General features: G+C 54.5%; 62 non-coding genes across 62 annotated transcripts; 13 read left to right on the forward strand and 49 right to left on the reverse strand.

The window, feature by feature from the left end:
* Positions 1-187: 187 nt before the first annotated feature.
* On the reverse strand, positions 188-260 carry Trnam-cau (transfer RNA methionine (anticodon CAU)). The gene has a single exon. It is a non-coding gene; the product is annotated as a tRNA-Met (tRNA).
* A 293-nt stretch (positions 261-553) lies between these two features.
* Positions 554-624, reverse strand: Trnag-gcc (transfer RNA glycine (anticodon GCC)). The gene has a single exon. It is a non-coding gene; the product is annotated as a tRNA-Gly (tRNA).
* A 341-nt stretch (positions 625-965) lies between these two features.
* Trnag-ucc (transfer RNA glycine (anticodon UCC)) lies at positions 966-1,037 on the forward strand. Its single transcript has one exon. It is a non-coding gene; the product is annotated as a tRNA-Gly (tRNA).
* Positions 1,038-1,623: 586 nt separating this feature from the next.
* Trnai-aau (transfer RNA isoleucine (anticodon AAU)) lies at positions 1,624-1,697 on the reverse strand. The gene has a single exon. It is a non-coding gene; the product is annotated as a tRNA-Ile (tRNA).
* A 198-nt stretch (positions 1,698-1,895) lies between these two features.
* Trnae-uuc (transfer RNA glutamic acid (anticodon UUC)) lies at positions 1,896-1,967 on the reverse strand. The gene has a single exon. It is a non-coding gene; the product is annotated as a tRNA-Glu (tRNA).
* Positions 1,968-2,248: 281 nt separating this feature from the next.
* Positions 2,249-2,321, reverse strand: Trnam-cau (transfer RNA methionine (anticodon CAU)). The gene has a single exon. It is a non-coding gene; the product is annotated as a tRNA-Met (tRNA).
* Positions 2,322-2,614: 293 nt separating this feature from the next.
* On the reverse strand, positions 2,615-2,685 carry Trnag-gcc (transfer RNA glycine (anticodon GCC)). The gene has a single exon. It is a non-coding gene; the product is annotated as a tRNA-Gly (tRNA).
* A 341-nt stretch (positions 2,686-3,026) lies between these two features.
* Trnag-ucc (transfer RNA glycine (anticodon UCC)) lies at positions 3,027-3,098 on the forward strand. Its single transcript has one exon. It is a non-coding gene; the product is annotated as a tRNA-Gly (tRNA).
* Positions 3,099-3,684: 586 nt separating this feature from the next.
* Positions 3,685-3,758, reverse strand: Trnai-aau (transfer RNA isoleucine (anticodon AAU)). Its single transcript has one exon. It is a non-coding gene; the product is annotated as a tRNA-Ile (tRNA).
* Positions 3,759-3,956: 198 nt separating this feature from the next.
* On the reverse strand, positions 3,957-4,028 carry Trnae-uuc (transfer RNA glutamic acid (anticodon UUC)). Its single transcript has one exon. It is a non-coding gene; the product is annotated as a tRNA-Glu (tRNA).
* A 281-nt stretch (positions 4,029-4,309) lies between these two features.
* Positions 4,310-4,382, reverse strand: Trnam-cau (transfer RNA methionine (anticodon CAU)). Its single transcript has one exon. It is a non-coding gene; the product is annotated as a tRNA-Met (tRNA).
* Positions 4,383-4,675: 293 nt separating this feature from the next.
* Trnag-gcc (transfer RNA glycine (anticodon GCC)) lies at positions 4,676-4,746 on the reverse strand. The gene has a single exon. It is a non-coding gene; the product is annotated as a tRNA-Gly (tRNA).
* A 341-nt stretch (positions 4,747-5,087) lies between these two features.
* Trnag-ucc (transfer RNA glycine (anticodon UCC)) lies at positions 5,088-5,159 on the forward strand. The gene has a single exon. It is a non-coding gene; the product is annotated as a tRNA-Gly (tRNA).
* Positions 5,160-5,745: 586 nt separating this feature from the next.
* Positions 5,746-5,819, reverse strand: Trnai-aau (transfer RNA isoleucine (anticodon AAU)). Its single transcript has one exon. It is a non-coding gene; the product is annotated as a tRNA-Ile (tRNA).
* A 198-nt stretch (positions 5,820-6,017) lies between these two features.
* Positions 6,018-6,089, reverse strand: Trnae-uuc (transfer RNA glutamic acid (anticodon UUC)). The gene has a single exon. It is a non-coding gene; the product is annotated as a tRNA-Glu (tRNA).
* Positions 6,090-6,736: 647 nt separating this feature from the next.
* Trnag-gcc (transfer RNA glycine (anticodon GCC)) lies at positions 6,737-6,807 on the reverse strand. Its single transcript has one exon. It is a non-coding gene; the product is annotated as a tRNA-Gly (tRNA).
* A 341-nt stretch (positions 6,808-7,148) lies between these two features.
* Positions 7,149-7,220, forward strand: Trnag-ucc (transfer RNA glycine (anticodon UCC)). The gene has a single exon. It is a non-coding gene; the product is annotated as a tRNA-Gly (tRNA).
* Positions 7,221-7,806: 586 nt separating this feature from the next.
* Trnai-aau (transfer RNA isoleucine (anticodon AAU)) lies at positions 7,807-7,880 on the reverse strand. The gene has a single exon. It is a non-coding gene; the product is annotated as a tRNA-Ile (tRNA).
* A 198-nt stretch (positions 7,881-8,078) lies between these two features.
* Trnae-uuc (transfer RNA glutamic acid (anticodon UUC)) lies at positions 8,079-8,150 on the reverse strand. The gene has a single exon. It is a non-coding gene; the product is annotated as a tRNA-Glu (tRNA).
* A 281-nt stretch (positions 8,151-8,431) lies between these two features.
* Trnam-cau (transfer RNA methionine (anticodon CAU)) lies at positions 8,432-8,504 on the reverse strand. The gene has a single exon. It is a non-coding gene; the product is annotated as a tRNA-Met (tRNA).
* Positions 8,505-8,797: 293 nt separating this feature from the next.
* On the reverse strand, positions 8,798-8,868 carry Trnag-gcc (transfer RNA glycine (anticodon GCC)). Its single transcript has one exon. It is a non-coding gene; the product is annotated as a tRNA-Gly (tRNA).
* A 341-nt stretch (positions 8,869-9,209) lies between these two features.
* On the forward strand, positions 9,210-9,281 carry Trnag-ucc (transfer RNA glycine (anticodon UCC)). Its single transcript has one exon. It is a non-coding gene; the product is annotated as a tRNA-Gly (tRNA).
* Positions 9,282-9,867: 586 nt separating this feature from the next.
* Positions 9,868-9,941, reverse strand: Trnai-aau (transfer RNA isoleucine (anticodon AAU)). The gene has a single exon. It is a non-coding gene; the product is annotated as a tRNA-Ile (tRNA).
* Positions 9,942-10,139: 198 nt separating this feature from the next.
* Trnae-uuc (transfer RNA glutamic acid (anticodon UUC)) lies at positions 10,140-10,211 on the reverse strand. Its single transcript has one exon. It is a non-coding gene; the product is annotated as a tRNA-Glu (tRNA).
* A 281-nt stretch (positions 10,212-10,492) lies between these two features.
* Positions 10,493-10,565, reverse strand: Trnam-cau (transfer RNA methionine (anticodon CAU)). Its single transcript has one exon. It is a non-coding gene; the product is annotated as a tRNA-Met (tRNA).
* Positions 10,566-10,858: 293 nt separating this feature from the next.
* On the reverse strand, positions 10,859-10,929 carry Trnag-gcc (transfer RNA glycine (anticodon GCC)). The gene has a single exon. It is a non-coding gene; the product is annotated as a tRNA-Gly (tRNA).
* Positions 10,930-11,270: 341 nt separating this feature from the next.
* Trnag-ucc (transfer RNA glycine (anticodon UCC)) lies at positions 11,271-11,342 on the forward strand. Its single transcript has one exon. It is a non-coding gene; the product is annotated as a tRNA-Gly (tRNA).
* Positions 11,343-11,928: 586 nt separating this feature from the next.
* Trnai-aau (transfer RNA isoleucine (anticodon AAU)) lies at positions 11,929-12,002 on the reverse strand. Its single transcript has one exon. It is a non-coding gene; the product is annotated as a tRNA-Ile (tRNA).
* A 198-nt stretch (positions 12,003-12,200) lies between these two features.
* Trnae-uuc (transfer RNA glutamic acid (anticodon UUC)) lies at positions 12,201-12,272 on the reverse strand. The gene has a single exon. It is a non-coding gene; the product is annotated as a tRNA-Glu (tRNA).
* Positions 12,273-12,553: 281 nt separating this feature from the next.
* On the reverse strand, positions 12,554-12,626 carry Trnam-cau (transfer RNA methionine (anticodon CAU)). The gene has a single exon. It is a non-coding gene; the product is annotated as a tRNA-Met (tRNA).
* A 293-nt stretch (positions 12,627-12,919) lies between these two features.
* Trnag-gcc (transfer RNA glycine (anticodon GCC)) lies at positions 12,920-12,990 on the reverse strand. The gene has a single exon. It is a non-coding gene; the product is annotated as a tRNA-Gly (tRNA).
* Positions 12,991-13,331: 341 nt separating this feature from the next.
* On the forward strand, positions 13,332-13,403 carry Trnag-ucc (transfer RNA glycine (anticodon UCC)). Its single transcript has one exon. It is a non-coding gene; the product is annotated as a tRNA-Gly (tRNA).
* A 586-nt stretch (positions 13,404-13,989) lies between these two features.
* Trnai-aau (transfer RNA isoleucine (anticodon AAU)) lies at positions 13,990-14,063 on the reverse strand. Its single transcript has one exon. It is a non-coding gene; the product is annotated as a tRNA-Ile (tRNA).
* A 198-nt stretch (positions 14,064-14,261) lies between these two features.
* On the reverse strand, positions 14,262-14,333 carry Trnae-uuc (transfer RNA glutamic acid (anticodon UUC)). Its single transcript has one exon. It is a non-coding gene; the product is annotated as a tRNA-Glu (tRNA).
* A 281-nt stretch (positions 14,334-14,614) lies between these two features.
* Trnam-cau (transfer RNA methionine (anticodon CAU)) lies at positions 14,615-14,687 on the reverse strand. Its single transcript has one exon. It is a non-coding gene; the product is annotated as a tRNA-Met (tRNA).
* Positions 14,688-14,980: 293 nt separating this feature from the next.
* Trnag-gcc (transfer RNA glycine (anticodon GCC)) lies at positions 14,981-15,051 on the reverse strand. Its single transcript has one exon. It is a non-coding gene; the product is annotated as a tRNA-Gly (tRNA).
* Positions 15,052-15,392: 341 nt separating this feature from the next.
* On the forward strand, positions 15,393-15,464 carry Trnag-ucc (transfer RNA glycine (anticodon UCC)). Its single transcript has one exon. It is a non-coding gene; the product is annotated as a tRNA-Gly (tRNA).
* Positions 15,465-16,050: 586 nt separating this feature from the next.
* Positions 16,051-16,124, reverse strand: Trnai-aau (transfer RNA isoleucine (anticodon AAU)). Its single transcript has one exon. It is a non-coding gene; the product is annotated as a tRNA-Ile (tRNA).
* Positions 16,125-16,322: 198 nt separating this feature from the next.
* Positions 16,323-16,394, reverse strand: Trnae-uuc (transfer RNA glutamic acid (anticodon UUC)). The gene has a single exon. It is a non-coding gene; the product is annotated as a tRNA-Glu (tRNA).
* A 281-nt stretch (positions 16,395-16,675) lies between these two features.
* Trnam-cau (transfer RNA methionine (anticodon CAU)) lies at positions 16,676-16,748 on the reverse strand. Its single transcript has one exon. It is a non-coding gene; the product is annotated as a tRNA-Met (tRNA).
* A 293-nt stretch (positions 16,749-17,041) lies between these two features.
* Positions 17,042-17,112, reverse strand: Trnag-gcc (transfer RNA glycine (anticodon GCC)). The gene has a single exon. It is a non-coding gene; the product is annotated as a tRNA-Gly (tRNA).
* Positions 17,113-17,453: 341 nt separating this feature from the next.
* On the forward strand, positions 17,454-17,525 carry Trnag-ucc (transfer RNA glycine (anticodon UCC)). Its single transcript has one exon. It is a non-coding gene; the product is annotated as a tRNA-Gly (tRNA).
* A 586-nt stretch (positions 17,526-18,111) lies between these two features.
* Trnai-aau (transfer RNA isoleucine (anticodon AAU)) lies at positions 18,112-18,185 on the reverse strand. Its single transcript has one exon. It is a non-coding gene; the product is annotated as a tRNA-Ile (tRNA).
* Positions 18,186-18,383: 198 nt separating this feature from the next.
* Trnae-uuc (transfer RNA glutamic acid (anticodon UUC)) lies at positions 18,384-18,455 on the reverse strand. The gene has a single exon. It is a non-coding gene; the product is annotated as a tRNA-Glu (tRNA).
* A 281-nt stretch (positions 18,456-18,736) lies between these two features.
* On the reverse strand, positions 18,737-18,809 carry Trnam-cau (transfer RNA methionine (anticodon CAU)). The gene has a single exon. It is a non-coding gene; the product is annotated as a tRNA-Met (tRNA).
* A 293-nt stretch (positions 18,810-19,102) lies between these two features.
* On the reverse strand, positions 19,103-19,173 carry Trnag-gcc (transfer RNA glycine (anticodon GCC)). The gene has a single exon. It is a non-coding gene; the product is annotated as a tRNA-Gly (tRNA).
* A 341-nt stretch (positions 19,174-19,514) lies between these two features.
* Trnag-ucc (transfer RNA glycine (anticodon UCC)) lies at positions 19,515-19,586 on the forward strand. Its single transcript has one exon. It is a non-coding gene; the product is annotated as a tRNA-Gly (tRNA).
* Positions 19,587-20,172: 586 nt separating this feature from the next.
* Trnai-aau (transfer RNA isoleucine (anticodon AAU)) lies at positions 20,173-20,246 on the reverse strand. Its single transcript has one exon. It is a non-coding gene; the product is annotated as a tRNA-Ile (tRNA).
* A 198-nt stretch (positions 20,247-20,444) lies between these two features.
* Trnae-uuc (transfer RNA glutamic acid (anticodon UUC)) lies at positions 20,445-20,516 on the reverse strand. The gene has a single exon. It is a non-coding gene; the product is annotated as a tRNA-Glu (tRNA).
* Positions 20,517-20,797: 281 nt separating this feature from the next.
* Trnam-cau (transfer RNA methionine (anticodon CAU)) lies at positions 20,798-20,870 on the reverse strand. Its single transcript has one exon. It is a non-coding gene; the product is annotated as a tRNA-Met (tRNA).
* A 293-nt stretch (positions 20,871-21,163) lies between these two features.
* On the reverse strand, positions 21,164-21,234 carry Trnag-gcc (transfer RNA glycine (anticodon GCC)). The gene has a single exon. It is a non-coding gene; the product is annotated as a tRNA-Gly (tRNA).
* Positions 21,235-21,575: 341 nt separating this feature from the next.
* Positions 21,576-21,647, forward strand: Trnag-ucc (transfer RNA glycine (anticodon UCC)). The gene has a single exon. It is a non-coding gene; the product is annotated as a tRNA-Gly (tRNA).
* Positions 21,648-22,233: 586 nt separating this feature from the next.
* Trnai-aau (transfer RNA isoleucine (anticodon AAU)) lies at positions 22,234-22,307 on the reverse strand. The gene has a single exon. It is a non-coding gene; the product is annotated as a tRNA-Ile (tRNA).
* Positions 22,308-22,505: 198 nt separating this feature from the next.
* Trnae-uuc (transfer RNA glutamic acid (anticodon UUC)) lies at positions 22,506-22,577 on the reverse strand. Its single transcript has one exon. It is a non-coding gene; the product is annotated as a tRNA-Glu (tRNA).
* A 281-nt stretch (positions 22,578-22,858) lies between these two features.
* Positions 22,859-22,931, reverse strand: Trnam-cau (transfer RNA methionine (anticodon CAU)). Its single transcript has one exon. It is a non-coding gene; the product is annotated as a tRNA-Met (tRNA).
* A 293-nt stretch (positions 22,932-23,224) lies between these two features.
* Positions 23,225-23,295, reverse strand: Trnag-gcc (transfer RNA glycine (anticodon GCC)). Its single transcript has one exon. It is a non-coding gene; the product is annotated as a tRNA-Gly (tRNA).
* A 341-nt stretch (positions 23,296-23,636) lies between these two features.
* Trnag-ucc (transfer RNA glycine (anticodon UCC)) lies at positions 23,637-23,708 on the forward strand. Its single transcript has one exon. It is a non-coding gene; the product is annotated as a tRNA-Gly (tRNA).
* Positions 23,709-24,294: 586 nt separating this feature from the next.
* On the reverse strand, positions 24,295-24,368 carry Trnai-aau (transfer RNA isoleucine (anticodon AAU)). The gene has a single exon. It is a non-coding gene; the product is annotated as a tRNA-Ile (tRNA).
* Positions 24,369-24,566: 198 nt separating this feature from the next.
* Trnae-uuc (transfer RNA glutamic acid (anticodon UUC)) lies at positions 24,567-24,638 on the reverse strand. The gene has a single exon. It is a non-coding gene; the product is annotated as a tRNA-Glu (tRNA).
* Positions 24,639-24,919: 281 nt separating this feature from the next.
* Trnam-cau (transfer RNA methionine (anticodon CAU)) lies at positions 24,920-24,992 on the reverse strand. The gene has a single exon. It is a non-coding gene; the product is annotated as a tRNA-Met (tRNA).
* A 293-nt stretch (positions 24,993-25,285) lies between these two features.
* On the reverse strand, positions 25,286-25,356 carry Trnag-gcc (transfer RNA glycine (anticodon GCC)). Its single transcript has one exon. It is a non-coding gene; the product is annotated as a tRNA-Gly (tRNA).
* Positions 25,357-25,697: 341 nt separating this feature from the next.
* Positions 25,698-25,769, forward strand: Trnag-ucc (transfer RNA glycine (anticodon UCC)). Its single transcript has one exon. It is a non-coding gene; the product is annotated as a tRNA-Gly (tRNA).
* Positions 25,770-26,083: the final 314 nt, after the last annotated feature.

The raw sequence follows: 26,083 nt of genomic DNA on the forward strand, positions 1-26,083 counted from the left end.
CCTCAAACGTCGCAGAGCAATGCTTTTGGCTTCATGCTCTGCTGGGAGAAGAGGAATAGGGAAGCTGTATGTAGCAATAACAGGAAGTAAACATTTTCCCGCTGAAGCGTTGAAACGTTGTGGATAACAAACAAGAAATAAGTTGGCGCCCTAGCAACAGCACCACCTTCAGTCACAGAAAATTAGATGCCCCGGGTGTGGATCGAACTCACGACCTTAAGATTATGAGACTTACGCGCTGCCTACTGCGCTACCGAGGCAGGCGATCGTTAGACCTTCTGGAATCTTGGTAAGTATCGAATACAAGTGGTAGAGAGTCTGCACTCCCTGGCTCATTTTTTCTGTTGCTACACGTGCATTCACGGCGCGGCAGGCAACTTGCGATGCTAGGCCGACGCCAGTATGTACAATAGCACGCAGGAGTCCAAACGAGCAGTCGTCCGCGCTGCATGATTGGTTCTTTCCATACGGAATCCCGCGGTTCATTCTCATGGCTCACGCAGTTCGAGTGCGAAAGACACGCAGCACCCCTACCGGAGAAAAAACAAAATGATGCATCGGCCGGGAATCGAACCCGGGCCGCCCGCGTGGCAGGCGAGCATTCTACCACTGAACCACCGATGCTCGGGCCAGCGGTACCTTCACGCTGCTTCCCGAGCAGATGTCTCAAGGGAAAGTGGGACTGCCGTCAAGCGCCGTAGCATTCTGTGGAGAAGATGCTGCAGACGCTGAATCCTGCACTGCACTGCTTAAAGATGCCGCCAGAACGCGGTCCTCTGCGTACTCTTGCGTCGCCGGCGCCGACTCTTGCCAAAGGATGCGAAATGTGCGCGGATACGCTGTCCGAATGCGTCTGGATGTGCTCCCCTAGCCTGCCTCGAAATGCGCCTGCCGGGTACGATCACCTTCGGCCGCTGCCGACAGGCGGGAAGCCGACTCAGCGCGGTGGCGGGGCGCTCGCTTGTGCGGTCGTGGTGTAATGGTCAGCATAGTTGCCTTCCAAGCAGTTGATCCGGGTTCGATTCCCGGCCACCGCAGCAGGCTTTTAATTTCGCGTATGAGTACTTTTGCCACGCGCTCTTAAACTATTGTTTTTTCGCCCTCTTACTCGCTGCATACCAGCCCTTAGTGTGTCTCGACTTGTCTCGACTTTGCTCAGCTGACGCGAGAGCTGACGCTCTCAAATCGGCCTATATCAAAACGACAAGCACGAGAAACGACTGAGAGAGGTAAGGAGAGGCGAGGCGAGGCGATGGACACACAGCACGCCCCCTTCATTTCACGGTGGCGTCTCCCTGGCCGAATCGGGCTGTAGCTCCGAAAACAAAGGAGAAACAAAAATAGGAAGTAAAACTGCCAATAGTGCCCTGTGTTCCCATGCGCTCACCCGCCCAAGTACTGACAAGGGCCAAAGTTGTTACGCATCGGCAATCGGACATTTTCTTTCATTTTCTCTAACCAGTGTATTCAAGATATTATGGCCATTGCCGAGTGAATGCTGTAGTGCTTCCCGACGAGTCGGGTTCGGATCCTCTGTCAACTTCCACGCAGGGTGATGATCATTTGGTCATCACACTCGCCAGCTGAAATCGGCGCTGCCTTTTCGCAGTAGTAAAAGAGAAGTGGCCCGTGGGGGGATCGAACCCACGACCTTCGCGTTATTAGCACGACGCTCTAACCAACTGAGCTAACGGGCCTCGGCAGATGCAGTTGCTCAGCCCTACGCTGGAATCAGGTGGCATGAAGCCATACACCATTCCTATGGTCGTCGTGTGTCTGCTTCCCTAGTCTATATTCTGCTGACGGTCACGAAACAGTAGCTATATTGCGAGCAGGACGGGAAACGGCCGCTCGGACAGCTCAAACTTGTCACGATTCGTGTGGAAAAAATTCCGTTCCGGTACCGGGAATCGAACCCGGGCCTCCTGGGTGAAAGCCAGGTATCCTAGCCACTAGACCACACCGGATGCGGCCGTTTCATTCGACCGTTCGTACGGTCGCTTGTCGCATTGTCGCTCTCTTTGCGAGCATCTTTGCACATACTGACTGGCAAGGCGCGCACCTCAAACGTCGCAGAGCAATGCTTTTGGCTTCATGCTCTGCTGGGAGAAGAGGAATAGGGAAGCTGTATGTAGCAATAACAGGAAGTAAACATTTTCCCGCTGAAGCGTTGAAACGTTGTGGATAACAAACAAGAAATAAGTTGGCGCCCTAGCAACAGCACCACCTTCAGTCACAGAAAATTAGATGCCCCGGGTGTGGATCGAACTCACGACCTTAAGATTATGAGACTTACGCGCTGCCTACTGCGCTACCGAGGCAGGCGATCGTTAGACCTTCTGGAATCTTGGTAAGTATCGAATACAAGTGGTAGAGAGTCTGCACTCCCTGGCTCATTTTTTCTGTTGCTACACGTGCATTCACGGCGCGGCAGGCAACTTGCGATGCTAGGCCGACGCCAGTATGTACAATAGCACGCAGGAGTCCAAACGAGCAGTCGTCCGCGCTGCATGATTGGTTCTTTCCATACGGAATCCCGCGGTTCATTCTCATGGCTCACGCAGTTCGAGTGCGAAAGACACGCAGCACCCCTACCGGAGAAAAAACAAAATGATGCATCGGCCGGAAATCGAACCCGGGCCGCCCGCGTGGCAGGCGAGCATTCTACCACTGAACCACCGATGCTCGGGCCAGCGGTACCTTCACGCTGCTTCCCGAGCAGATGTCTCAAGGGAAAGTGGGACTGCCGTCAAGCGCCGTAGCATTCTGTGGAGAAGATGCTGCAGACGCTGAATCCTGCACTGCACTGCTTAAAGATGCCGCCAGAACGCGGTCCTCTGCGTACTCTTGCGTCGCCGGCGCCGACTCTTGCCAAAGGATGCGAAATGTGCGCGGATACGCTGTCCGAATGCGTCTGGATGTGCTCCCCTAGCCTGCCTCGAAATGCGCCTGCCGGGTACGATCACCTTCGGCCGCTGCCGACAGGCGGGAAGCCGACTCAGCGCGGTGGCGGGGCGCTCGCTTGTGCGGTCGTGGTGTAATGGTCAGCATAGTTGCCTTCCAAGCAGTTGATCCGGGTTCGATTCCCGGCCACCGCAGCAGGCTTTTAATTTCGCGTATGAGTACTTTTGCCACGCGCTCTTAAACTATTGTTTTTTCGCCCTCTTACTCGCTGCATACCAGCCCTTAGTGTGTCTCGACTTGTCTCGACTTTGCTCAGCTGACGCGAGAGCTGACGCTCTCAAATCGGCCTATATCAAAACGACAAGCACGAGAAACGACTGAGAGAGGTAAGGAGAGGCGAGGCGAGGCGATGGACACACAGCACGCCCCCTTCATTTCACGGTGGCGTCTCCCTGGCCGAATCGGGCTGTAGCTCCGAAAACAAAGGAGAAACAAAAATAGGAAGTAAAACTGCCAATAGTGCCCTGTGTTCCCATGCGCTCACCCGCCCAAGTACTGACAAGGGCCAAAGTTGTTACGCATCGGCAATCGGACATTTTCTTTCATTTTCTCTAACCAGTGTATTCAAGATATTATGGCCATTGCCGAGTGAATGCTGTAGTGCTTCCCGACGAGTCGGGTTCGGATCCTCTGTCAACTTCCACGCAGGGTGATGATCATTTGGTCATCACACTCGCCAGCTGAAATCGGCGCTGCCTTTTCGCAGTAGTAAAAGAGAAGTGGCCCGTGGGGGGATCGAACCCACGACCTTCGCGTTATTAGCACGACGCTCTAACCAACTGAGCTAACGGGCCTCGGCAGATGCAGTTGCTCAGCCCTACGCTGGAATCAGGTGGCATGAAGCCATACACCATTCCTATGGTCGTCGTGTGTCTGCTTCCCTAGTCTATATTCTGCTGACGGTCACGAAACAGTAGCTATATTGCGAGCAGGACGGGAAACGGCCGCTCGGACAGCTCAAACTTGTCACGATTCGTGTGGAAAAAATTCCGTTCCGGTACCGGGAATCGAACCCGGGCCTCCTGGGTGAAAGCCAGGTATCCTAGCCACTAGACCACACCGGATGCGGCCGTTTCATTCGACCGTTCGTACGGTCGCTTGTCGCATTGTCGCTCTCTTTGCGAGCATCTTTGCACATACTGACTGGCAAGGCGCGCACCTCAAACGTCGCAGAGCAATGCTTTTGGCTTCATGCTCTGCTGGGAGAAGAGGAATAGGGAAGCTGTATGTAGCAATAACAGGAAGTAAACATTTTCCCGCTGAAGCGTTGAAACGTTGTGGATAACAAACAAGAAATAAGTTGGCGCCCTAGCAACAGCACCACCTTCAGTCACAGAAAATTAGATGCCCCGGGTGTGGATCGAACTCACGACCTTAAGATTATGAGACTTACGCGCTGCCTACTGCGCTACCGAGGCAGGCGATCGTTAGACCTTCTGGAATCTTGGTAAGTATCGAATACAAGTGGTAGAGAGTCTGCACTCCCTGGCTCATTTTTTCTGTTGCTACACGTGCATTCACGGCGCGGCAGGCAACTTGCGATGCTAGGCCGACGCCAGTATGTACAATAGCACGCAGGAGTCCAAACGAGCAGTCGTCCGCGCTGCATGATTGGTTCTTTCCATACGGAATCCCGCGGTTCATTCTCATGGCTCACGCAGTTCGAGTGCGAAAGACACGCAGCACCCCTACTGGAGAAAAAACAAAATGATGCATCGGCCGGGAATCGAACCCGGGCCGCCCGCGTGGCAGGCGAGCATTCTACCACTGAACCACCGATGCTCGGGCCAGCGGTACCTTCACGCTGCTTCCCGAGCAGATGTCTCAAGGGAAAGTGGGACTGCCGTCAAGCGCCGTAGCATTCTGTGGAGAAGATGCTGCAGACGCTGAATCCTGCACTGCACTGCTTAAAGATGCCGCCAGAACGCGGTCCTCTGCGTACTCTTGCGTCGCCGGCGCCGACTCTTGCCAAAGGATGCGAAATGTGCGCGGATACGCTGTCCGAATGCGTCTGGATGTGCTCCCCTAGCCTGCCTCGAAATGCGCCTGCCGGGTACGATCACCTTCGGCCGCTGCCGACAGGCGGGAAGCCGACTCAGCGCGGTGGCGGGGTGCTCGCTTGTGCGGTCGTGGTGTAATGGTCAGCATAGTTGCCTTCCAAGCAGTTGATCCGGGTTCGATTCCCGGCCACCGCAGCAGGCTTTTAATTTCGCGTATGAGTACTTTTGCCACGCGCTCTTAAACTATTGTTTTTTCGCCCTCTTACTCGCTGCATACCAGCCCTTAGTGTGTCTCGACTTGTCTCGACTTTGCTCAGCTGACGCGAGAGCTGACGCTCTCAAATCGGCCTATATCAAAACGACAAGCACGAGAAACGACTGAGAGAGGTAAGGAGAGGCGAGGCGAGGCGATGGACACACAGCACGCCCCCTTCATTTCACGGTGGCGTCTCCCTGGCCGAATCGGGCTGTAGCTCCGAAAACAAAGGAGAAACAAAAATAGGAAGTAAAACTGCCAATAGTGCCCTGTGTTCCCATGCGCTCACCCGCCCAAGTACTGACAAGGGCCAAAGTTGTTACGCATCGGCAATCGGACATTTTCTTTCATTTTCTCTAACCAGTGTATTCAAGATATTATGGCCATTGCCGAGTGAATGCTGTAGTGCTTCCCGACGAGTCGGGTTCGGATCCTCTGTCAACTTCCACGCAGGGTGATGATCATTTGGTCATCACACTCGCCAGCTGAAATCGGCGCTGCCTTTTCGCAGTAGTAAAAGAGAAGTGGCCCGTGGGGGGATCGAACCCACGACCTTCGCGTTATTAGCACGACGCTCTAACCAACTGAGCTAACGGGCCTCGGCAGATGCAGTTGCTCAGCCCTACGCTGGAATCAGGTGGCATGAAGCCATACACCATTCCTATGGTCGTCGTGTGTCTGCTTCCCTAGTCTATATTCTGCTGACGGTCACGAAACAGTAGCTATATTGCGAGCAGGACGGGAAACGGCCGCTCGGACAGCTCAAACTTGTCACGATTCGTGTGGAAAAAATTCCGTTCCGGTACCGGGAATCGAACCCGGGCCTCCTGGGTGAAAGCCAGGTATCCTAGCCACTAGACCACACCGGATGCGGCCGTTTCATTCGACCGTTCGTACGGTCGCTTGTCGCATTGTCGCTCTCTTTGCGAGCATCTTTGCACATACTGACTGGCAAGGCGCGCACCTCAAACGTCGCAGAGCAATGCTTTTGGCTTCATGCTCTGCTGGGAGAAGAGGAATAGGGAAGCTGTATGTAGCAATAACAGGAAGTAAACATTTTCCCGCTGAAGCGTTGAAACGTTGTGGATAACAAACAAGAAATAAGTTGGCGCCCTAGCAACAGCACCACCTTCAGTCACAGAAAATTAGATGCCCCGGGTGTGGATCGAACTCACGACGTTAGGATTATGAGACTTACGCGCTGCCTACTGCGCTACCGAGGCAGGCGATCGTTAGACCTTCTGGAATCTTGGTAAGTATCGAATACAAGTGGTAGAGAGTCTGCACTCCCTGGCTCATTTTTTCTGTTGCTACACGTGCATTCACGGCGCGGCAGGCAACTTGCGATGCTAGGCCGACGCCAGTATGTACAATAGCACGCAGGAGTCCAAACGAGCAGTCGTCCGCGCTGCATGATTGGTTCTTTCCATACGGAATCCCGCGGTTCATTCTCATGGCTCACGCAGTTCGAGTGCGAAAGACACGCAGCACCCCTACCGGAGAAAAAACAAAATGATGCATCGGCCGGGAATCGAACCCGGGCCGCCCGCGTGGCAGGCGAGCATTCTACCACTGAACCACCGATGCTCGGGCCAGCGGTACCTTCACGCTGCTTCCCGAGCAGATGTCTCAAGGGAAAGTGGGACTGCCGTCAAGCGCCGTAGCATTCTGTGGAGAAGATGCTGCAGACGCTGAATCCTGCACTGCACTGCTTAAAGATGCCGCCAGAACGCGGTCCTCTGCGTACTCTTGCGTCGCCGGCGCCGACTCTTGCCAAAGGATGCGAAATGTGCGCGGATACGCTGTCCGAATGCGTCTGGATGTGCTCCCCTAGCCTGCCTCGAAATGCGCCTGCCGGGTACGATCACCTTCGGCCGCTGCCGACAGGCGGGAAGCCGACTCAGCGCGGTGGCGGGGCGCTCGCTTGTGCGGTCGTGGTGTAATGGTCAGCATAGTTGCCTTCCAAGCAGTTGATCCGGGTTCGATTCCCGGCCACCGCAGCAGGCTTTTAATTTCGCGTATGAGTACTTTTGCCACGCGCTCTTAAACTATTGTTTTTTCGCCCTCTTACTCGCTGCATACCAGCCCTTAGTGTGTCTCGACTTGTCTCGACTTTGCTCAGCTGACGCGAGAGCTGACGCTCTCAAATCGGCCTATATCAAAACGACAAGCACGAGAAACGACTGAGAGAGGTAAGGAGAGGCGAGGCGAGGCGATGGACACACAGCACGCCCCCTTCATTTCACGGTGGCGTCTCCCTGGCCGAATCGGGCTGTAGCTCCGAAAACAAAGGAGAAACAAAAATAGGAAGTAAAACTGCCAATAGTGCCCTGTGTTCCCATGCGCTCACCCGCCCAAGTACTGACAAGGGCCAAAGTTGTTACGCATCGGCAATCGGACATTTTCTTTCATTTTCTCTAACCAGTGTATTCAAGATATTATGGCCATTGCCGAGTGAATGCTGTAGTGCTTCCCGACGAGTCGGGTTCGGATCCTCTGTCAACTTCCACGCAGGGTGATGATCATTTGGTCATCACACTCGCCAGCTGAAATCGGCGCTGCCTTTTCGCAGTAGTAAAAGAGAAGTGGCCCGTGGGGGGATCGAACCCACGACCTTCGCGTTATTAGCACGACGCTCTAACCAACTGAGCTAACGGGCCTCGGCAGATGCAGTTGCTCAGCCCTACGCTGGAATCAGGTGGCATGAAGCCATACACCATTCCTATGGTCGTCGTGTGTCTGCTTCCCTAGTCTATATTCTGCTGACGGTCACGAAACAGTAGCTATATTGCGAGCAGGACGGGAAACGGCCGCTCGGACAGCTCAAACTTGTCACGATTCGTGTGGAAAAAATTCCGTTCCGGTACCGGGAATCGAACCCGGGCCTCCTGGGTGAAAGCCAGGTATCCTAGCCACTAGACCACACCGGATGCGGCCGTTTCATTCGACCGTTCGTACGGTCGCTTGTCGCATTGTCGCTCTCTTTGCGAGCATCTTTGCACATACTGACTGGCAAGGCGCGCACCTCAAACGTCGCAGAGCAATGCTTTTGGCTTCATGCTCTGCTGGGAGAAGAGGAATAGGGAAGCTGTATGTAGCAATAACAGGAAGTAAACATTTTCCCGCTGAAGCGTTGAAACGTTGTGGATAACAAACAAGAAATAAGTTGGCGCCCTAGCAACAGCACCACCTTCAGTCACAGAAAATTAGATGCCCCGGGTGTGGATCGAACTCACGACCTTAAGATTATGAGACTTACGCGCTGCCTACTGCGCTACCGAGGCAGGCGATCGTTAGACCTTCTGGAATCTTGGTAAGTATCGAATACAAGTGGTAGAGAGTCTGCACTCCCTGGCTCATTTTTTCTGTTGCTACACGTGCATTCACGGCGCGGCAGGCAACTTGCGATGCTAGGCCGACGCCAGTATGTACAATAGCACGCAGGAGTCCAAACGAGCAGTCGTCCGCGCTGCATGATTGGTTCTTTCCATACGGAATCCCGCGGTTCATTCTCATGGCTCACGCAGTTCGAGTGCGAAAGACACGCAGCACCCCTACTGGAGAAAAAACAAAATGATGCATCGGCCGGGAATCGAACCCGGGCCGCCCGCGTGGCAGGCGAGCATTCTACCACTGAACCACCGATGCTCGGGCCAGCGGTACCTTCACGCTGCTTCCCGAGCAGATGTCTCAAGGGAAAGTGGGACTGCCGTCAAGCGCCGTAGCATTCTGTGGAGAAGATGCTGCAGACGCTGAATCCTGCACTGCACTGCTTAAAGATGCCGCCAGAACGCGGTCCTCTGCGTACTCTTGCGTCGCCGGCGCCGACTCTTGCCAAAGGATGCGAAATGTGCGCGGATACGCTGTCCGAATGCGTCTGGATGTGCTCCCCTAGCCTGCCTCGAAATGCGCCTGCCGGGTACGATCACCTTCGGCCGCTGCCGACAGGCGGGAAGCCGACTCAGCGCGGTGGCGGGGCGCTCGCTTGTGCGGTCGTGGTGTAATGGTCAGCATAGTTGCCTTCCAAGCAGTTGATCCGGGTTCGATTCCCGGCCACCGCAGCAGGCTTTTAATTTCGCGTATGAGTACTTTTGCCACGCGCTCTTAAACTATTGTTTTTTCGCCCTCTTACTCGCTGCATACCAGCCCTTAGTGTGTCTCGACTTGTCTCGACTTTGCTCAGCTGACGCGAGAGCTGACGCTCTCAAATCGGCCTATATCAAAACGACAAGCACGAGAAACGACTGAGAGAGGTAAGGAGAGGCGAGGCGAGGCGATGGACACACAGCACGCCCCCTTCATTTCACGGTGGCGTCTCCCTGGCCGAATCGGGCTGTAGCTCCGAAAACAAAGGAGAAACAAAAATAGGAAGTAAAACTGCCAATAGTGCCCTGTGTTCCCATGCGCTCACCCGCCCAAGTACTGACAAGGGCCAAAGTTGTTACGCATCGGCAATCGGACATTTTCTTTCATTTTCTCTAACCAGTGTATTCAAGATATTATGGCCATTGCCGAGTGAATGCTGTAGTGCTTCCCGACGAGTCGGGTTCGGATCCTCTGTCAACTTCCACGCAGGGTGATGATCATTTGGTCATCACACTCGCCAGCTGAAATCGGCGCTGCCTTTTCGCAGTAGTAAAAGAGAAGTGGCCCGTGGGGGGATCGAACCCACGACCTTCGCGTTATTAGCACGACGCTCTAACCAACTGAGCTAACGGGCCTCGGCAGATGCAGTTGCTCAGCCCTACGCTGGAATCAGGTGGCATGAAGCCATACACCATTCCTATGGTCGTCGTGTGTCTGCTTCCCTAGTCTATATTCTGCTGACGGTCACGAAACAGTAGCTATATTGCGAGCAGGACGGGAAACGGCCGCTCGGACAGCTCAAACTTGTCACGATTCGTGTGGAAAAAATTCCGTTCCGGTACCGGGAATCGAACCCGGGCCTCCTGGGTGAAAGCCAGGTATCCTAGCCACTAGACCACACCGGATGCGGCCGTTTCATTCGACCGTTCGTACGGTCGCTTGTCGCATTGTCGCTCTCTTTGCGAGCATCTTTGCACATACTGACTGGCAAGGCGCGCACCTCAAACGTCGCAGAGCAATGCTTTTGGCTTCATGCTCTGCTGGGAGAAGAGGAATAGGGAAGCTGTATGTAGCAATAACAGGAAGTAAACATTTTCCCGCTGAAGCGTTGAAACGTTGTGGATAACAAACAAGAAATAAGTTGGCGCCCTAGCAACAGCACCACCTTCAGTCACAGAAAATTAGATGCCCCGGGTGTGGATCGAACTCACGACGTTAAGATTATGAGACTTACGCGCTGCCTACTGCGCTACCGAGGCAGGCGATCGTTAGACCTTCTGGAATCTTGGTAAGTATCGAATACAAGTGGTAGAGAGTCTGCACTCCCTGGCTCATTTTTTCTGTTGCTACACGTGCATTCACGGCGCGGCAGGCAACTTGCGATGCTAGGCCGACGCCAGTATGTACAATAGCACGCAGGAGTCCAAACGAGCAGTCGTCCGCGCTGCATGATTGGTTCTTTCCATACGGAATCCCGCGGTTCATTCTCATGGCTCACGCAGTTCGAGTGCGAAAGACACGCAGCACCCCTACCGGAGAAAAAACAAAATGATGCATCGGCCGGGAATCGAACCCGGGCCGCCCGCGTGGCAGGCGAGCATTCTACCACTGAACCACCGATGCTCGGGCCAGCGGTACCTTCACGCTGCTTCCCGAGCAGATGTCTCAAGGGAAAGTGGGACTGCCGTCAAGCGCCGTAGCATTCTGTGGAGAAGATGCTGCAGACGCTGAATCCTGCACTGCACTGCTTAAAGATGCCGCCAGAACGCGGTCCTCTGCGTACTCTTGCGTCGCCGGCGCCGACTCTTGCCAAAGGATGCGAAATGTGCGCGGATACGCTGTCCGAATGCGTCTGGATGTGCTCCCCTAGCCTGCCTCGAAATGCGCCTGCCGGGTACGATCACCTTCGGCCGCTGCCGACAGGCGGGAAGCCGACTCAGCGCGGTGGCGGGGCGCTCGCTTGTGCGGTCGTGGTGTAATGGTCAGCATAGTTGCCTTCCAAGCAGTTGATCCGGGTTCGATTCCCGGCCACCGCAGCAGGCTTTTAATTTCGCGTATGAGTACTTTTGCCACGCGCTCTTAAACTATTGTTTTTTCGCCCTCTTACTCGCTGCATACCAGCCCTTAGTGTGTCTCGACTTGTCTCGACTTTGCTCAGCTGACGCGAGAGCTGACGCTCTCAAATCGGCCTATATCAAAACGACAAGCACGAGAAACGACTGAGAGAGGTAAGGAGAGGCGAGGCGAGGCGATGGACACACAGCACGCCCCCTTCATTTCACGGTGGCGTCTCCCTGGCCGAATCGGGCTGTAGCTCCGAAAACAAAGGAGAAACAAAAATAGGAAGTAAAACTGCCAATAGTGCCCTGTGTTCCCATGCGCTCACCCGCCCAAGTACTGACAAGGGCCAAAGTTGTTACGCATCGGCAATCGGACATTTTCTTTCATTTTCTCTAACCAGTGTATTCAAGATATTATGGCCATTGCCGAGTGAATGCTGTAGTGCTTCCCGACGAGTCGGGTTCGGATCCTCTGTCAACTTCCACGCAGGGTGATGATCATTTGGTCATCACACTCGCCAGCTGAAATCGGCGCTGCCTTTTCGCAGTAGTAAAAGAGAAGTGGCCCGTGGGGGGATCGAACCCACGACCTTCGCGTTATTAGCACGACGCTCTAACCAACTGAGCTAACGGGCCTCGGCAGATGCAGTTGCTCAGCCCTACGCTGGAATCAGGTGGCATGAAGCCATACACCATTCCTATGGTCGTCGTGTGTCTGCTTCCCTAGTCTATATTCTGCTGACGGTCACGAAACAGTAGCTATATTGCGAGCAGGACGGGAAACGGCCGCTCGGACAGCTCAAACTTGTCACGATTCGTGTGGAAAAAATTCCGTTCCGGTACCGGGAATCGAACCCGGGCCTCCTGGGTGAAAGCCAGGTATCCTAGCCACTAGACCACACCGGATGCGGCCGTTTCATTCGACCGTTCGTACGGTCGCTTGTCGCATTGTCGCTCTCTTTGCGAGCATCTTTGCACATACTGACTGGCAAGGCGCGCACCTCAAACGTCGCAGAGCAATGCTTTTGGCTTCATGCTCTGCTGGGAGAAGAGGAATAGGGAAGCTGTATGTAGCAATAACAGGAAGTAAACATTTTCCCGCTGAAGCGTTGAAACGTTGTGGATAACAAACAAGAAATAAGTTGGCGCCCTAGCAACAGCACCACCTTCAGTCACAGAAAATTAGATGCCCCGGGTGTGGATCGAACTCACGACCTTAAGATTATGAGACTTACGCGCTGCCTACTGCGCTACCGAGGCAGGCGATCGTTAGACCTTCTGGAATCTTGGTAAGTATCGAATACAAGTGGTAGAGAGTCTGCACTCCCTGGCTCATTTTTTCTGTTGCTACACGTGCATTCACGGCGCGGCAGGCAACTTGCGATGCTAGGCCGACGCCAGTATGTACAATAGCACGCAGGAGTCCAAACGAGCAGTCGTCCGCGCTGCATGATTGGTTCTTTCCATACGGAATCCCGCGGTTCATTCTCATGGCTCACGCAGTTCGAGTGCGAAAGACACGCAGCACCCCTACCGGAGAAAAAACAAAATGATGCATCGGCCGGGAATCGAACCCGGGCCGCCCGCGTGGCAGGCGAGCATTCTACCACTGAACCACCGATGCTCGGGCCAGCGGTACCTTCACGCTGCTTCCCGAGCAGATGTCTCAAGGGAAAGTGGGACTGCCGTCAAGCGCCGTAGCATTCTGTGGAGAAGATGCTGCAGACGCTGAATCCTGCACTGCACTGCTTAAAGATGCCGCCAGAACGCGGTCCTCTGCGTACTCTTGCGTCGCCGGCGCCGACTCTTGCCAAAGGATGCGAAATGTGCGCGGATACGCTGTCCGAATGCGTCTGGATGTGCTCCCCTAGCCTGCCTCGAAATGCGCCTGCCGGGTACGATCACCTTCGGCCGCTGCCGACAGGCGGGAAGCCGACTCAGCGCGGTGGCGGGGCGCTCGCTTGTGCGGTCGTGGTGTAATGGTCAGCATAGTTGCCTTCCAAGCAGTTGATCCGGGTTCGATTCCCGGCCACCGCAGCAGGCTTTTAATTTCGCGTATGAGTACTTTTGCCACGCGCTCTTAAACTATTGTTTTTTCGCCCTCTTACTCGCTGCATACCAGCCCTTAGTGTGTCTCGACTTGTCTCGACTTTGCTCAGCTGACGCGAGAGCTGACGCTCTCAAATCGGCCTATATCAAAACGACAAGCACGAGAAACGACTGAGAGAGGTAAGGAGAGGCGAGGCGAGGCGATGGACACACAGCACGCCCCCTTCATTTCACGGTGGCGTCTCCCTGGCCGAATCGGGCTGTAGCTCCGAAAACAAAGGAGAAACAAAAATAGGAAGTAAAACTGCCAATAGTGCCCTGTGTTCCCATGCGCTCACCCGCCCAAGTACTGACAAGGGCCAAAGTTGTTACGCATCGGCAATCGGACATTTTCTTTCATTTTCTCTAACCAGTGTATTCAAGATATTATGGCCATTGCCGAGTGAATGCTGTAGTGCTTCCCGACGAGTCGGGTTCGGATCCTCTGTCAACTTCCACGCAGGGTGATGATCATTTGGTCATCACACTCGCCAGCTGAAATCGGCGCTGCCTTTTCGCAGTAGTAAAAGAGAAGTGGCCCGTGGGGGGATCGAACCCACGACCTTCGCGTTATTAGCACGACGCTCTAACCAACTGAGCTAACGGGCCTCGGCAGATGCAGTTGCTCAGCCCTACGCTGGAATCAGGTGGCATGAAGCCATACACCATTCCTATGGTCGTCGTGTGTCTGCTTCCCTAGTCTATATTCTGCTGACGGTCACGAAACAGTAGCTATATTGCGAGCAGGACGGGAAACGGCCGCTCGGACAGCTCAAACTTGTCACGATTCGTGTGGAAAAAATTCCGTTCCGGTACCGGGAATCGAACCCGGGCCTCCTGGGTGAAAGCCAGGTATCCTAGCCACTAGACCACACCGGATGCGGCCGTTTCATTCGACCGTTCGTACGGTCGCTTGTCGCATTGTCGCTCTCTTTGCGAGCATCTTTGCACATACTGACTGGCAAGGCGCGCACCTCAAACGTCGCAGAGCAATGCTTTTGGCTTCATGCTCTGCTGGGAGAAGAGGAATAGGGAAGCTGTATGTAGCAATAACAGGAAGTAAACATTTTCCCGCTGAAGCGTTGAAACGTTGTGGATAACAAACAAGAAATAAGTTGGCGCCCTAGCAACAGCACCACCTTCAGTCACAGAAAATTAGATGCCCCGGGTGTGGATCGAACTCACGACCTTAAGATTATGAGACTTACGCGCTGCCTACTGCGCTACCGAGGCAGGCGATCGTTAGACCTTCTGGAATCTTGGTAAGTATCGAATACAAGTGGTAGAGAGTCTGCACTCCCTGGCTCATTTTTTCTGTTGCTACACGTGCATTCACGGCGCGGCAGGCAACTTGCGATGCTAGGCCGACGCCAGTATGTACAATAGCACGCAGGAGTCCAAACGAGCAGTCGTCCGCGCTGCATGATTGGTTCTTTCCATACGGAATCCCGCGGTTCATTCTCATGGCTCACGCAGTTCGAGTGCGAAAGACACGCAGCACCCCTACCGGAGAAAAAACAAAATGATGCATCGGCCGGGAATCGAACCCGGGCCGCCCGCGTGGCAGGCGAGCATTCTACCACTGAACCACCGATGCTCGGGCCAGCGGTACCTTCACGCTGCTTCCCGAGCAGATGTCTCAAGGGAAAGTGGGACTGCCGTCAAGCGCCGTAGCATTCTGTGGAGAAGATGCTGCAGACGCTGAATCCTGCACTGCACTGCTTAAAGATGCCGCCAGAACGCGGTCCTCTGCGTACTCTTGCGTCGCCGGCGCCGACTCTTGCCAAAGGATGCGAAATGTGCGCGGATACGCTGTCCGAATGCGTCTGGATGTGCTCCCCTAGCCTGCCTCGAAATGCGCCTGCCGGGTACGATCACCTTCGGCCGCTGCCGACAGGCGGGAAGCCGACTCAGCGCGGTGGCGGGGCGCTCGCTTGTGCGGTCGTGGTGTAATGGTCAGCATAGTTGCCTTCCAAGCAGTTGATCCGGGTTCGATTCCCGGCCACCGCAGCAGGCTTTTAATTTCGCGTATGAGTACTTTTGCCACGCGCTCTTAAACTATTGTTTTTTCGCCCTCTTACTCGCTGCATACCAGCCCTTAGTGTGTCTCGACTTGTCTCGACTTTGCTCAGCTGACGCGAGAGCTGACGCTCTCAAATCGGCCTATATCAAAACGACAAGCACGAGAAACGACTGAGAGAGGTAAGGAGAGGCGAGGCGAGGCGATGGACACACAGCACGCCCCCTTCATTTCACGGTGGCGTCTCCCTGGCCGAATCGGGCTGTAGCTCCGAAAACAAAGGAGAAACAAAAATAGGAAGTAAAACTGCCAATAGTGCCCTGTGTTCCCATGCGCTCACCCGCCCAAGTACTGACAAGGGCCAAAGTTGTTACGCATCGGCAATCGGACATTTTCTTTCATTTTCTCTAACCAGTGTATTCAAGATATTATGGCCATTGCCGAGTGAATGCTGTAGTGCTTCCCGACGAGTCGGGTTCGGATCCTCTGTCAACTTCCACGCAGGGTGATGATCATTTGGTCATCACACTCGCCAGCTGAAATCGGCGCTGCCTTTTCGCAGTAGTAAAAGAGAAGTGGCCCGTGGGGGGATCGAACCCACGACCTTCGCGTTATTAGCACGACGCTCTAACCAACTGAGCTAACGGGCCTCGGCAGATGCAGTTGCTCAGCCCTACGCTGGAATCAGGTGGCATGAAGCCATACACCATTCCTATGGTCGTCGTGTGTCTGCTTCCCTAGTCTATATTCTGCTGACGGTCACGAAACAGTAGCTATATTGCGAGCAGGACGGGAAACGGCCGCTCGGACAGCTCAAACTTGTCACGATTCGTGTGGAAAAAATTCCGTTCCGGTACCGGGAATCGAACCCGGGCCTCCTGGGTGAAAGCCAGGTATCCTAGCCACTAGACCACACCGGATGCGGCCGTTTCATTCGACCGTTCGTACGGTCGCTTGTCGCATTGTCGCTCTCTTTGCGAGCATCTTTGCACATACTGACTGGCAAGGCGCGCACCTCAAACGTCGCAGAGCAATGCTTTTGGCTTCATGCTCTGCTGGGAGAAGAGGAATAGGGAAGCTGTATGTAGCAATAACAGGAAGTAAACATTTTCCCGCTGAAGCGTTGAAACGTTGTGGATAACAAACAAGAAATAAGTTGGCGCCCTAGCAACAGCACCACCTTCAGTCACAGAAAATTAGATGCCCCGGGTGTGGATCGAACTCACGACCTTAAGATTATGAGACTTACGCGCTGCCTACTGCGCTACCGAGGCAGGCGATCGTTAGACCTTCTGGAATCTTGGTAAGTATCGAATACAAGTGGTAGAGAGTCTGCACTCCCTGGCTCATTTTTTCTGTTGCTACACGTGCATTCACGGCGCGGCAGGCAACTTGCGATGCTAGGCCGACGCCAGTATGTACAATAGCACGCAGGAGTCCAAACGAGCAGTCGTCCGCGCTGCATGATTGGTTCTTTCCATACGGAATCCCGCGGTTCATTCTCATGGCTCACGCAGTTCGAGTGCGAAAGACACGCAGCACCCCTACCGGAGAAAAAACAAAATGATGCATCGGCCGGGAATCGAACCCGGGCCGCCCGCGTGGCAGGCGAGCATTCTACCACTGAACCACCGATGCTCGGGCCAGCGGTACCTTCACGCTGCTTCCCGAGCAGATGTCTCAAGGGAAAGTGGGACTGCCGTCAAGCGCCGTAGCATTCTGTGGAGAAGATGCTGCAGACGCTGAATCCTGCACTGCACTGCTTAAAGATGCCGCCAGAACGCGGTCCTCTGCGTACTCTTGCGTCGCCGGCGCCGACTCTTGCCAAAGGATGCGAAATGTGCGCGGATACGCTGTCCGAATGCGTCTGGATGTGCTCCCCTAGCCTGCCTCGAAATGCGCCTGCCGGGTACGATCACCTTCGGCCGCTGCCGACAGGCGGGAAGCCGACTCAGCGCGGTGGCGGGGCGCTCGCTTGTGCGGTCGTGGTGTAATGGTCAGCATAGTTGCCTTCCAAGCAGTTGATCCGGGTTCGATTCCCGGCCACCGCAGCAGGCTTTTAATTTCGCGTATGAGTACTTTTGCCACGCGCTCTTAAACTATTGTTTTTTCGCCCTCTTACTCGCTGCATACCAGCCCTTAGTGTGTCTCGACTTGTCTCGACTTTGCTCAGCTGACGCGAGAGCTGACGCTCTCAAATCGGCCTATATCAAAACGACAAGCACGAGAAACGACTGAGAGAGGTAAGGAGAGGCGAGGCGAGGCGATGGACACACAGCACGCCCCCTTCATTTCACGGTGGCGTCTCCCTGGCCGAATCGGGCTGTAGCTCCGAAAACAAAGGAGAAACAAAAATAGGAAGTAAAACTGCCAATAGTGCCCTGTGTTCCCATGCGCTCACCCGCCCAAGTACTGACAAGGGCCAAAGTTGTTACGCATCGGCAATCGGACATTTTCTTTCATTTTCTCTAACCAGTGTATTCAAGATATTATGGCCATTGCCGAGTGAATGCTGTAGTGCTTCCCGACGAGTCGGGTTCGGATCCTCTGTCAACTTCCACGCAGGGTGATGATCATTTGGTCATCACACTCGCCAGCTGAAATCGGCGCTGCCTTTTCGCAGTAGTAAAAGAGAAGTGGCCCGTGGGGGGATCGAACCCACGACCTTCGCGTTATTAGCACGACGCTCTAACCAACTGAGCTAACGGGCCTCGGCAGATGCAGTTGCTCAGCCCTACGCTGGAATCAGGTGGCATGAAGCCATACACCATTCCTATGGTCGTCGTGTGTCTGCTTCCCTAGTCTATATTCTGCTGACGGTCACGAAACAGTAGCTATATTGCGAGCAGGACGGGAAACGGCCGCTCGGACAGCTCAAACTTGTCACGATTCGTGTGGAAAAAATTCCGTTCCGGTACCGGGAATCGAACCCGGGCCTCCTGGGTGAAAGCCAGGTATCCTAGCCACTAGACCACACCGGATGCGGCCGTTTCATTCGACCGTTCGTACGGTCGCTTGTCGCATTGTCGCTCTCTTTGCGAGCATCTTTGCACATACTGACTGGCAAGGCGCGCACCTCAAACGTCGCAGAGCAATGCTTTTGGCTTCATGCTCTGCTGGGAGAAGAGGAATAGGGAAGCTGTATGTAGCAATAACAGGAAGTAAACATTTTCCCGCTGAAGCGTTGAAACGTTGTGGATAACAAACAAGAAATAAGTTGGCGCCCTAGCAACAGCACCACCTTCAGTCACAGAAAATTAGATGCCCCGGGTGTGGATCGAACTCACGACCTTAAGATTATGAGACTTACGCGCTGCCTACTGCGCTACCGAGGCAGGCGATCGTTAGACCTTCTGGAATCTTGGTAAGTATCGAATACAAGTGGTAGAGAGTCTGCACTCCCTGGCTCATTTTTTCTGTTGCTACACGTGCATTCACGGCGCGGCAGGCAACTTGCGATGCTAGGCCGACGCCAGTATGTACAATAGCACGCAGGAGTCCAAACGAGCAGTCGTCCGCGCTGCATGATTGGTTCTTTCCATACGGAATCCCGCGGTTCATTCTCATGGCTCACGCAGTTCGAGTGCGAAAGACACGCAGCACCCCTACCGGAGAAAAAACAAAATGATGCATCGGCCGGGAATCGAACCCGGGCCGCCCGCGTGGCAGGCGAGCATTCTACCACTGAACCACCGATGCTCGGGCCAGCGGTACCTTCACGCTGCTTCCCGAGCAGATGTCTCAAGGGAAAGTGGGACTGCCGTCAAGCGCCGTAGCATTCTGTGGAGAAGATGCTGCAGACGCTGAATCCTGCACTGCACTGCTTAAAGATGCCGCCAGAACGCGGTCCTCTGCGTACTCTTGCGTCGCCGGCGCCGACTCTTGCCAAAGGATGCGAAATGTGCGCGGATACGCTGTCCGAATGCGTCTGGATGTGCTCCCCTAGCCTGCCTCGAAATGCGCCTGCCGGGTACGATCACCTTCGGCCGCTGCCGACAGGCGGGAAGCCGACTCAGCGCGGTGGCGGGGCGCTCGCTTGTGCGGTCGTGGTGTAATGGTCAGCATAGTTGCCTTCCAAGCAGTTGATCCGGGTTCGATTCCCGGCCACCGCAGCAGGCTTTTAATTTCGCGTATGAGTACTTTTGCCACGCGCTCTTAAACTATTGTTTTTTCGCCCTCTTACTCGCTGCATACCAGCCCTTAGTGTGTCTCGACTTGTCTCGACTTTGCTCAGCTGACGCGAGAGCTGACGCTCTCAAATCGGCCTATATCAAAACGACAAGCACGAGAAACGACTGAGAGAGGTAAGGAGAGGCGAGGCGAGGCGATGGACACACAGCACGCCCCCTTCATTTCACGGTGGCGTCTCCCTGGCCGAATCGGGCTGTAGCTCCGAAAACAAAGGAGAAACAAAAATAGGAAGTAAAACTGCCAATAGTGCCCTGTGTTCCCATGCGCTCACCCGCCCAAGTACTGACAAGGGCCAAAGTTGTTACGCATCGGCAATCGGACATTTTCTTTCATTTTCTCTAACCAGTGTATTCAAGATATTATGGCCATTGCCGAGTGAATGCTGTAGTGCTTCCCGACGAGTCGGGTTCGGATCCTCTGTCAACTTCCACGCAGGGTGATGATCATTTGGTCATCACACTCGCCAGCTGAAATCGGCGCTGCCTTTTCGCAGTAGTAAAAGAGAAGTGGCCCGTGGGGGGATCGAACCCACGACCTTCGCGTTATTAGCACGACGCTCTAACCAACTGAGCTAACGGGCCTCGGCAGATGCAGTTGCTCAGCCCTACGCTGGAATCAGGTGGCATGAAGCCATACACCATTCCTATGGTCGTCGTGTGTCTGCTTCCCTAGTCTATATTCTGCTGACGGTCACGAAACAGTAGCTATATTGCGAGCAGGACGGGAAACGGCCGCTCGGACAGCTCAAACTTGTCACGATTCGTGTGGAAAAAATTCCGTTCCGGTACCGGGAATCGAACCCGGGCCTCCTGGGTGAAAGCCAGGTATCCTAGCCACTAGACCACACCGGATGCGGCCGTTTCATTCGACCGTTCGTACGGTCGCTTGTCGCATTGTCGCTCTCTTTGCGAGCATCTTTGCACATACTGACTGGCAAGGCGCGCACCTCAAACGTCGCAGAGCAATGCTTTTGGCTTCATGCTCTGCTGGGAGAAGAGGAATAGGGAAGCTGTATGTAGCAATAACAGGAAGTAAACATTTTCCCGCTGAAGCGTTGAAACGTTGTGGATAACAAACAAGAAATAAGTTGGCGCCCTAGCAACAGCACCACCTTCAGTCACAGAAAATTAGATGCCCCGGGTGTGGATCGAACTCACGACCTTAAGATTATGAGACTTACGCGCTGCCTACTGCGCTACCGAGGCAGGCGATCGTTAGACCTTCTGGAATCTTGGTAAGTATCGAATACAAGTGGTAGAGAGTCTGCACTCCCTGGCTCATTTTTTCTGTTGCTACACGTGCATTCACGGCGCGGCAGGCAACTTGCGATGCTAGGCCGACGCCAGTATGTACAATAGCACGCAGGAGTCCAAACGAGCAGTCGTCCGCGCTGCATGATTGGTTCTTTCCATACGGAATCCCGCGGTTCATTCTCATGGCTCACGCAGTTCGAGTGCGAAAGACACGCAGCACCCCTACCGGAGAAAAAACAAAATGATGCATCGGCCGGGAATCGAACCCGGGCCGCCCGCGTGGCAGGCGAGCATTCTACCACTGAACCACCGATGCTCGGGCCAGCGGTACCTTCACGCTGCTTCCCGAGCAGATGTCTCAAGGGAAAGTGGGACTGCCGTCAAGCGCCGTAGCATTCTGTGGAGAAGATGCTGCAGACGCTGAATCCTGCACTGCACTGCTTAAAGATGCCGCCAGAACGCGGTCCTCTGCGTACTCTTGCGTCGCCGGCGCCGACTCTTGCCAAAGGATGCGAAATGTGCGCGGATACGCTGTCCGAATGCGTCTGGATGTGCTCCCCTAGCCTGCCTCGAAATGCGCCTGCCGGGTACGATCACCTTCGGCCGCTGCCGACAGGCGGGAAGCCGACTCAGCGCGGTGGCGGGGCGCTCGCTTGTGCGGTCGTGGTGTAATGGTCAGCATAGTTGCCTTCCAAGCAGTTGATCCGGGTTCGATTCCCGGCCACCGCAGCAGGCTTTTAATTTCGCGTATGAGTACTTTTGCCACGCGCTCTTAAACTATTGTTTTTTCGCCCTCTTACTCGCTGCATACCAGCCCTTAGTGTGTCTCGACTTGTCTCGACTTTGCTCAGCTGACGCGAGAGCTGACGCTCTCAAATCGGCCTATATCAAAACGACAAGCACGAGAAACGACTGAGAGAGGTAAGGAGAGGCGAGGCGAGGCGATGGACACACAGCACGCCCCCTTCATTTCACGGTGGCGTCTCCCTGGCCGAATCGGGCTGTAGCTCCGAAAACAAAGGAGAAACAAAAATAGGAAGTAAAACTGCCAATAGTGCCCTGTGTTCCCATGCGCTCACCCGCCCAAGTACTGACAAGGGCCAAAGTTGTTACGCATCGGCAATCGGACATTTTCTTTCATTTTCTCTAACCAGTGTATTCAAGATATTATGGCCATTGCCGAGTGAATGCTGTAGTGCTTCCCGACGAGTCGGGTTCGGATCCTCTGTCAACTTCCACGCAGGGTGATGATCATTTGGTCATCACACTCGCCAGCTGAAATCGGCGCTGCCTTTTCGCAGTAGTAAAAGAGAAGTGGCCCGTGGGGGGATCGAACCCACGACCTTCGCGTTATTAGCACGACGCTCTAACCAACTGAGCTAACGGGCCTCGGCAGATGCAGTTGCTCAGCCCTACGCTGGAATCAGGTGGCATGAAGCCATACACCATTCCTATGGTCGTCGTGTGTCTGCTTCCCTAGTCTATATTCTGCTGACGGTCACGAAACAGTAGCTATATTGCGAGCAGGACGGGAAACGGCCGCTCGGACAGCTCAAACTTGTCACGATTCGTGTGGAAAAAATTCCGTTCCGGTACCGGGAATCGAACCCGGGCCTCCTGGGTGAAAGCCAGGTATCCTAGCCACTAGACCACACCGGATGCGGCCGTTTCATTCGACCGTTCGTACGGTCGCTTGTCGCATTGTCGCTCTCTTTGCGAGCATCTTTGCACATACTGACTGGCAAGGCGCGCACCTCAAACGTCGCAGAGCAATGCTTTTGGCTTCATGCTCTGCTGGGAGAAGAGGAATAGGGAAGCTGTATGTAGCAATAACAGGAAGTAAACATTTTCCCGCTGAAGCGTTGAAACGTTGTGGATAACAAACAAGAAATAAGTTGGCGCCCTAGCAACAGCACCACCTTCAGTCACAGAAAATTAGATGCCCCGGGTGTGGATCGAACTCACGACCTTAAGATTATGAGACTTACGCGCTGCCTACTGCGCTACCGAGGCAGGCGATCGTTAGACCTTCTGGAATCTTGGTAAGTATCGAATACAAGTGGTAGAGAGTCTGCACTCCCTGGCTCATTTTTTCTGTTGCTACACGTGCATTCACGGCGCGGCAGGCAACTTGCGATGCTAGGCCGACGCCAGTATGTACAATAGCACGCAGGAGTCCAAACGAGCAGTCGTCCGCGCTGCATGATTGGTTCTTTCCATACGGAATCCCGCGGTTCATTCTCATGGCTCACGCAGTTCGAGTGCGAAAGACACGCAGCACCCCTACCGGAGAAAAAACAAAATGATGCATCGGCCGGGAATCGAACCCGGGCCGCCCGCGTGGCAGGCGAGCATTCTACCACTGAACCACCGATGCTCGGGCCAGCGGTACCTTCACGCTGCTTCCCGAGCAGATGTCTCAAGGGAAAGTGGGACTGCCGTCAAGCGCCGTAGCATTCTGTGGAGAAGATGCTGCAGACGCTGAATCCTGCACTGCACTGCTTAAAGATGCCGCCAGAACGCGGTCCTCTGCGTACTCTTGCGTCGCCGGCGCCGACTCTTGCCAAAGGATGCGAAATGTGCGCGGATACGCTGTCCGAATGCGTCTGGATGTGCTCCCCTAGCCTGCCTCGAAATGCGCCTGCCGGGTACGATCACCTTCGGCCGCTGCCGACAGGCGGGAAGCCGACTCAGCGCGGTGGCGGGGCGCTCGCTTGTGCGGTCGTGGTGTAATGGTCAGCATAGTTGCCTTCCAAGCAGTTGATCCGGGTTCGATTCCCGGCCACCGCAGCAGGCTTTTAATTTCGCGTATGAGTACTTTTGCCACGCGCTCTTAAACTATTGTTTTTTCGCCCTCTTACTCGCTGCATACCAGCCCTTAGTGTGTCTCGACTTGTCTCGACTTTGCTCAGCTGACGCGAGAGCTGACGCTCTCAAATCGGCCTATATCAAAACGACAAGCACGAGAAACGACTGAGAGAGGTAAGGAGAGGCGAGGCGAGGCGATGGACACACAGCACGCCCCCTTCATTTCACGGTGGCGTCTCCCTGGCCGAATCGGGCTGTAGCTCCGAAAACAAAGGAGAAACAAAAATAGGAAGTAAAACTGCCAATAGTGCCCTGTGTTCCCATGCGCTCACCCGCCCAAGTACTGACAAGGGCCAAAGTTGTTACGCATCGGCAATCGGACATTTTCTTTCATTTTCTCTAACCAGTGTATTCAAGATATTATGGCCATTGCCGAGTGAATGCTGTAGTGCTTCCCGACGAGTCGGGTTCGGATCCTCTGTCAACTTCCACGCAGGGTGATGATCATTTGGTCATCACACTCGCCAGCTGAAATCGGCGCTGCCTTTTCGCAGTAGTAAAAGAGAAGTGGCCCGTGGGGGGATCGAACCCACGACCTTCGCGTTATTAGCACGACGCTCTAACCAACTGAGCTAACGGGCCTCGGCAGATGCAGTTGCTCAGCCCTACGCTGGAATCAGGTGGCATGAAGCCATACACCATTCCTATGGTCGTCGTGTGTCTGCTTCCCTAGTCTATATTCTGCTGACGGTCACGAAACAGTAGCTATATTGCGAGCAGGACGGGAAACGGCCGCTCGGACAGCTCAAACTTGTCACGATTCGTGTGGAAAAAATTCCGTTCCGGTACCGGGAATCGAACCCGGGCCTCCTGGGTGAAAGCCAGGTATCCTAGCCACTAGACCACACCGGATGCGGCCGTTTCATTCGACCGTTCGTACGGTCGCTTGTCGCATTGTCGCTCTCTTTGCGAGCATCTTTGCACATACTGACTGGCAAGGCGCGCACCTCAAACGTCGCAGAGCAATGCTTTTGGCTTCATGCTCTGCTGGGAGAAGAGGAATAGGGAAGCTGTATGTAGCAATAACAGGAAGTAAACATTTTCCCGCTGAAGCGTTGAAACGTTGTGGATAACAAACAAGAAATAAGTTGGCGCCCTAGCAACAGCACCACCTTCAGTCACAGAAAATTAGATGCCCCGGGTGTGGATCGAACTCACGACCTTAAGATTATGAGACTTACGCGCTGCCTACTGCGCTACCGAGGCAGGCGATCGTTAGACCTTCTGGAATCTTGGTAAGTATCGAATACAAGTGGTAGAGAGTCTGCACTCCCTGGCTCATTTTTTCTGTTGCTACACGTGCATTCACGGCGCGGCAGGCAACTTGCGATGCTAGGCCGACGCCAGTATGTACAATAGCACGCAGGAGTCCAAACGAGCAGTCGTCCGCGCTGCATGATTGGTTCTTTCCATACGGAATCCCGCGGTTCATTCTCATGGCTCACGCAGTTCGAGTGCGAAAGACACGCAGCACCCCTACCGGAGAAAAAACAAAATGATGCATCGGCCGGGAATCGAACCCGGGCCGCCCGCGTGGCAGGCGAGCATTCTACCACTGAACCACCGATGCTCGGGCCAGCGGTACCTTCACGCTGCTTCCCGAGCAGATGTCTCAAGGGAAAGTGGGACTGCCGTCAAGCGCCGTAGCATTCTGTGGAGAAGATGCTGCAGACGCTGAATCCTGCACTGCACTGCTTAAAGATGCCGCCAGAACGCGGTCCTCTGCGTACTCTTGCGTCGCCGGCGCCGACTCTTGCCAAAGGATGCGAAATGTGCGCGGATACGCTGTCCGAATGCGTCTGGATGTGCTCCCCTAGCCTGCCTCGAAATGCGCCTGCCGGGTACGATCACCTTCGGCCGCTGCCGACAGGCGGGAAGCCGACTCAGCGCGGTGGCGGGGCGCTCGCTTGTGCGGTCGTGGTGTAATGGTCAGCATAGTTGCCTTCCAAGCAGTTGAACCGGGTTCGATTCCCGGCCACCGCAGCAGGCTTTTAATTTCGCGTATGAGTACTTTTGCCACGCGCTCTTAAACTATTGTTTTTTCGCCCTCTTACTCGCTGCATACCAGCCCTTAGTGTGTCTCGACTTGTCTCGACTTTGCTCAGCTGACGCGAGAGCTGACGCTCTCAAATCGGCCTATATCAAAACGACAAGCACGAGAAACGACTGAGAGAGGTAAGGAGAGGCGAGGCGAGGCGATGGACACACAGCACGCCCCCTTCATTTCACGGTGGCGTCTCCCTGGCCGAATCGGGCTGTAGCTCCGAAAACAAAGGAGAAACAAAAATAGGAAGTAA

Source organism: Schistocerca serialis, chromosome 2 (assembly GCF_023864345.2).
Source record: "Schistocerca serialis cubense isolate TAMUIC-IGC-003099 chromosome 2, iqSchSeri2.2, whole genome shotgun sequence".
In the NCBI taxonomy this organism is placed as follows: Eukaryota; Metazoa; Arthropoda; class Insecta; order Orthoptera; family Acrididae; genus Schistocerca; species Schistocerca serialis.